The following is a 6731-nucleotide window of genomic DNA, read 5'->3' on the forward strand; positions in this document are numbered from 1 at the left end:
ACAACAAAACCATGAAGTGGTTGTTACTATAATGTGTTTTATAAATAAAGAAATTTGTAGGGGCTGGAGAGATGGCTGCACAGATAAGGACACTGGCTGTTCTTCCAGAGGATCCAAGTTTGAGTCCCAGCACCCACTGCAGCCATGGCTATAACTCCAGTTCCAGGGGTTCTGAAGGTTCCTCGGGCCTTCATAGGCACTAGGCATATACAGATATACATGCAGGGAAATATCCATACACTTAAAATAAAAATAAACATAAAAAAAGAAGGAGCCCTGCCAGTGTTGGGAAATAGAGTTGAACACAAACAGTCTGACTCTAGAGCCTATGCTAGGCTCCTGTAGAGTGCTGCTGCTGATCCTGCAGGCACTGACTATTGTTCTAAACTGTGGTCACTGTTACTTTTATAAACAATGCCAAATTATGGGTAATTTGTTAGTCTACCAGTAAAGTCCTCCGTGCATATTGGTGTTGACTGTAACAAGACCTTTGCATCTTTGCCAAATTAAATCGAAAATAATTTTTTTATTATTGGTTGCATCTGTTTCTTTTTATTAGGGATTCGTTTATGTTATGTGTTTTAACAAATTTGCCAGTTCTTCATATTTTAGTGGATTGTTTTTCTATAGTACAAATAATAAAAGCCCAGAGACAGATATTGAGATTCAAGCTGAAGATCAGAAAAACAAAGCAGCAAAACCACTAGAGAGTTCTTACCTCAACTAGGGCCAAGACCAAAGAGGGTTGATCCTGTCCTCAGAGTGACTGCAGTATTCTTCTCCAAACTCGGAATGCACTGAGAATCCACCTGTCTCTGTCTCCCGAGTGCTGGGATTAAAGGCATGCCATCCCAAGTGCTGGGATCAAAGGTGTGAGCTCTGTTTCTCTTTTAGACTGATTCACTCTCATGTGGCCCAGTGTGGCCTTGAACTCACAGAGATCATCTGCCTCTTCTTCTGGAATTAAAGGTGTGGTCACCACTGTCTGTCCTCTATGGTTAACTAGTGGCTTAGGTGTGTGGCTAACTAGGGGTATTCTGTACTCTGATCTTTAGGCAAGTTTTATTTGTTAGATTACAAACAAAATATCACTATCTTTCTCCTTTGAATATTTCTCTAATTTTCTGAAGATTTTTGTTGTTGGCTTAAACGTTTGTTTACTGGGTGTTTTGGTGGGTGGACATGTGTCATGACTCACATGTGAAGATTACAAGATAACCTGCAGGAGTCAATTCCATGTTGGTTCTGGGCATCAACTCAGATTGTCAGACTTGGCAACAAGTACTTTTTTACCCACTGAGTGAGTCATCATGAGAGTACTATATTTCTTTTGAACGTACACATAGCTGGGTGGTGGTGGTCCACACCTTTAATCCCAGTATTTGGGAGGCAGATGGATCTCCGTAAGTTTGAGGATAACCTGGTCTTCTAAGTCAAGTTCCAAGACAGCCTCCAAAGCTACAGAGAAACCCTGCCTTGAAAAAAGCAAAACAGAAAAAGAACAAGAAAACAAAAAGTACACACATAATTTGGAAAGAAAAAAACCCAGCACAAAATGGAAACACATGTCTTGCCTGTATTCTACAGCAACATTCATCAGTTTCTTTTAATGGTACCAAGTGTATGTTCATGTATATTTTAAAGAAATTATGGGATATAAAAGCTGTTCTGTAATCCCAGAGCTCAGGAGTGGGAGGTGGGGGCTGAGGTAGGAGTATCACAAGATTGAGATAAAAAAAGCATGAAAAAAAAAAAAAAAGGAAAAAGTCAATAAATCCCCTGTGTACCCTTTCTCTTAAAATATTTTGGAGCTCATTCCCTATCAGTACTCTCTGTCATTTATCATATAGAATAATCTATTGTATGCAATGTAGCATTTAAATAAATTCACACTGGTACACATTTAGGTTGACACATCACATGTATACACATGTTTACTAACATATCAGAGGTTCCTATATACTAGAAGTGGATTTGCTTTGATTTGGGGAAGTTAGTTCATTGATGCTTGGTGTAGTGGTCATTTCTGTATTATGTGTATTTTGAGTTAGTAGGGTAGTAGAAAGGACAAGGTTACTAAGTTTTTATCAAGTGGTGTTTCAAAACAGTTTAACCTAAAAATGTTGCTATATGAGTATCCAGAGCTATGCAAACTGGCAAGAGTTTGTGTTTTAGTAACTTTTATGTGATGTAACACATGCTGTGATGAAATACCATGACCAAGGCAACTTAGAAAGCAAGCATTTTACTGAGGGCTTGCTTACAGTGTTAGAGGGGAGTGTGGCAACAAGCAGGCAGGCACGGCACTGCAGCTGTAGGGCTGCACAGATCTGGTCCAGAGACCAAGAGAGTCTAGGCTTCCTGGGGGCTTTTGAAACCTCAGAGCCCACTCACAGTAGCACGTTATCCTTCCCAAACAATTCCTCCAACCCAAAGCCACACATTCAAATATGAGTCTCTGAGGGGCATTCTTATTCAAACTGTTGTGAATAGTAAAATAATTAGGCTGATTGTGACATGCTATTGTAGCACTGATTCTCTTTGGTCTTACTAATAAAAACTCAGAGTCAGCTATTGGGGTGAAAGCTGAAGGATCAGAGAAGCAGAGCAGCCAGACACTAAGAGTTCTTACTTCTACAAATGCTCAGAAAAGATGTGGCCAGTAAACAGCTACAAGCGTTTAATATATAGTAATATTCATGTGGGGTATTGCTATCCCACCAGTAAGTACTTCTTTATTAGTTTTTTATTATACTTATTTTAGTTATGTGTGTGCATGTGTGCCAGGCAGGTGTGTGGAAGTCAGAGGGTTAGTTCTCTCCTTCCATTATGTGGTTGGTTCCTGGACATCAAACTCAGGTCATCAGGCTTGGCAGCAAGCACTTTTACACACTGTGCTATCTTGCCCATTCCAAATATTGTTTTCATCTCTTGTGCATGTCAAAGAATTACACCTTGTATCACACCTTATCAATTCTGTGTAAATGATTTGCTTCAACTAATAAAATCTTAGAACTGAAGTGTTGTTTGTAAGCAAAAGCTCTTATGTACTGGTGATTTTTTATTGTTTCTTTTTTAATTATATATATATATATATATAAACAATTTTGGGGCTGGAGATATGGCTCAGTGGTTAAGAGCACTGGCTGCTCTTCCAGATGTTCTGAGTTTAATTCCTAGAAACCATATGGTGGCTCACAACTGTCTATCCAGGAATACATACAGGCAGAACACTGTATACATTAAATTAAAAAAAAAGAATTAAGAAAAAAATTAAATTTAAATACATTTTGAGCACATTCTTCCCCTTCCCAATTCCTCCCAGATACTCTCCCCCTTCCTACTCACCCAACTTTAAATTATTTCTCCAAAAAATAAGCAAAAACTCCAAACCAAGAAGACAAAATAATAACCGCACCCCGAAAACAAAAATCTACCAAACTATTACCAAATAAAAGCATGCGCGCGCACACACACACACACACACACACACACACACACAAATGGAGTCCCGTCTATTGGTCAGCTATTGAACTTGAGGCCTGCCCTGGAATGGTTGATAAACTCAGTGTCACTCGAATGGGAAACTTGACTTCCCTCTACAGCAGGTATGATGATGCTTCTGGGGTTCATCTTTATCCTAGTAGCTAGGCTTTCATTCATTTGTTGATGTTTTTAAAATAAAACAAATTAGCCTATCAAAGTTAGACAAGACAAACTAATAGGAGAAGAGTCCAGGAAAAGGCACAAGAACCAGTCCCACTAAAGAATCCCATAAAACACTCAACTGGAAGCCATGATGTAAAAAACGCAGAGGGCTGGTGCAGGCCCATGCATGCTGCCCCGATCTCTGTGAGCTCATAGGAGCTTTGCTCATGTTGATTTGGAGGGCTTTTGTTTCTTGGTGTCCTCCATTCTCTCTGGCTGTTACACCCTTCATAAACTTCCCTAGGGTTCCCTGAGCTCTGAGGGGAGGAATTTGATCGAGACCTCCCTTTTAGGGCTGAGTGCTTCAAGGTCTTTCATTCTCTGCATAATGTCTGGCTGTGGTCTCTTTACTTGTTCCCATCTGCTGCAGAAGGAAGCTTCTCTGGTGATGGCTAAACAAGGCACTGATTCATGAGTATAGCTAAATGTTATTAAGAGTCATTACTACATCTTTTGTCTTTTTTTTTTTTTTTAACCAGTATTATTTGCTTTTACCCTAAGTCCCCGAAATATCTAGTGTCAGATTCTTGGTCACTGAAGAAGTGTTGCCTTAAGTCAAATCAGTGATTGGTTGGTTATGCCCACAAATTTTTGTGACCATTGCCCTAGCATATCTTGCAGGTAGCTTACTATTGTAGATCAAAGGTTTTGTGGCTGGTTTTGTTTATATTTCTATTTTTGGAAGCCTTCAGAGTACTTTACCCAAGACACTAGAACATAGGGGTGAGTGTTCTATGTGGGCACCAGCTCCACATCTCCACGTTCAGGTATTGTCTTCAATTGGAGCCTTTTTGGCAGTTTGTAGAGAGCAACCCACAGACTTGGCAACGCCGTGGGCTATTTGGGGATTTCTGTGGGGACTTTTTAGCCAACAACTCAATTAGATGTAACCCAATCCCAGTACTGGAAACTTCATTTGGCTAGTTGGGATTCTTTCTGCCAGTACTTGAAGATTTTATTCAGGTGGAATTGATATATATATATATTTTAGGAAGTTTCTACTGTATTAGATTTCTATACCGTTCCTCAAATGACCTTTAATGTTAGCTGTCTTTCCCCATATTCTCTCCTACAACTCATCTACTCACCCACTCCCTACTTAATCCTCCCATTCCAGCCACTCCCATCCATCCATATCTATTTCCCTTTCCTAACAAGAGCTATTTGATGGGGGATGTTCTTCTGTATATATGTTTCTCTTATTGCTGATAAATAAAATACTGATTGGCCAATAGCCTGACAGGGAGGATAAGTGGGGCACCCAGACCAGGAGAAGGCTGGACAAAGGAAAGCAGAGAGGAGGCCATGAAGGGATGTCATGCTGCCGAAAGAGTAACATGCCAGGTTATGGGTAAGCCACAGCCTCATGGCTACACATAGATTAATAGAAATGGGTTAATAATTAAGACAGAGCTAGCCAATAAGAAGCCCTAGCCACTGGCCAAACAGTTTACAAATTAATATAAGTCTGTGTGTTTATTTAGGGCAAAGCAGCTGTGGGACCAGGCAGGACAGAAACCTACATCTTCAGCTATCTGTTCCCTTTAGACCCTTACTCTGTACCAACCCTCTATGGTTTTATGAATTATAGTTTAGTTACCAATGACTTAACAGCTAATAGCCACATAAAATCAAATATTGGTTTTTTGGGGTCTGTGATACTACACACATTGATTTTTTTCCCCCAGTTCTGACCATTTGCCTGAAAATTTAATGATTTCATTTTTTAACAACTGAGTAATACCACATTTTCTTTTTTCTATTCTTCTGTTGAGGGACATCTATGTTGTTTCCAATTTTGGCTATAGAGCGGCAATGAACATGGTTGATCAAAAGTCTCTGTGAGAAGATGGAGCATCCTTTTGAGTACATGTCCTAGAGTGGTATAGTTAGAGCTTGAGGTAGATGAATTCTCATCTTTCTGAGGAACCACCATACTGATTTCCATAGTGGTATATGAGTTTGCATTCCCACCAGTAATGCATAAGTGTTCTTACTCTGTTCCTCACCAGCATGAACTGTCAGTTGTGTTGTTGCTCTCAGCCATTCAGAGAGGTATAAGATGAAATCTCAAGAGTGGTTTTGATTTGCTTCCTATCTCTCTGATGGCCTAGGGTGTTAAACATTTGTTTACCTGGTTCTCAGACATTTGAGTTTTCTCTATTGAGAACTCTCTGTTTAGATTAGTGGTTTTGTTGTTGTTGGGGAGGAGTTCAAGACAGGGTCTCACTATGCTTACTATATAGCTTTGGCTGTTCTGCAACTCACTATGTAGACTAGGCTGGCCTCAAATTCACAGAGATCCACCTGCCTCTGCCTCCCTGGGATTAAAGGCATTTGACACTACTTTCTGGCTTGTATATGTATATATTTTTATATCTAGTTTCTTAAGTTCTTTATATATTTTGGATATTAGTCCTCTATTGGATATGGATGATAAAAATTCCATTCGATAGGCTGCCATTTTTATCTGAATGACTATGCCCATTGCCTTACAGAAGATTATCAGTTTAATTAAGGTCTATTAATTGGTGATCTTAGTGCCTGTGTTAATGGTGTTCTGTTCAGAAAGCCTTTCCTGTGCCAATGTGTTTAAGACTATTCCCCCACTTTCTCTTCTATCAAGCTTAGTGTAGCTACTTTTATGTTGAGGTCTTTGATCCATTTGGAGTTGGGTTTTGTGGAGGATAATAAGTATGTTTGTATTTGCATTCTTCTTCATGCAGACCTCCAGTTTGACTAGCACCATTTGTTGAAGATCCTGTCTTTTTTCTTGCTTCTTAGGTCCATTTCTACCCTTGATGTTCAAGTGTTTCTTGGCTACAGCAGAAGGATGGATCCTGTTTCTGAATCCATTGTGTTACTCTGTGTCTTTTTATTGGGAAAATGAGACCATTGGTACTGAATGATAGCAATGACCAATAATTGTTGATTCCTATTATGTTGTTGGGGGTATGTGTGTATGTTTTTCCAGTTTGACTTTGCTGGTCTGAGATGATGATGATGGTGATTTTGGCTTTCCA

This window comes from Phodopus roborovskii, unplaced genomic scaffold (assembly GCF_943737965.1).
Source record: "Phodopus roborovskii unplaced genomic scaffold, PHOROB, whole genome shotgun sequence".
Taxonomy (NCBI): Eukaryota; Metazoa; Chordata; class Mammalia; order Rodentia; family Cricetidae; genus Phodopus; species Phodopus roborovskii.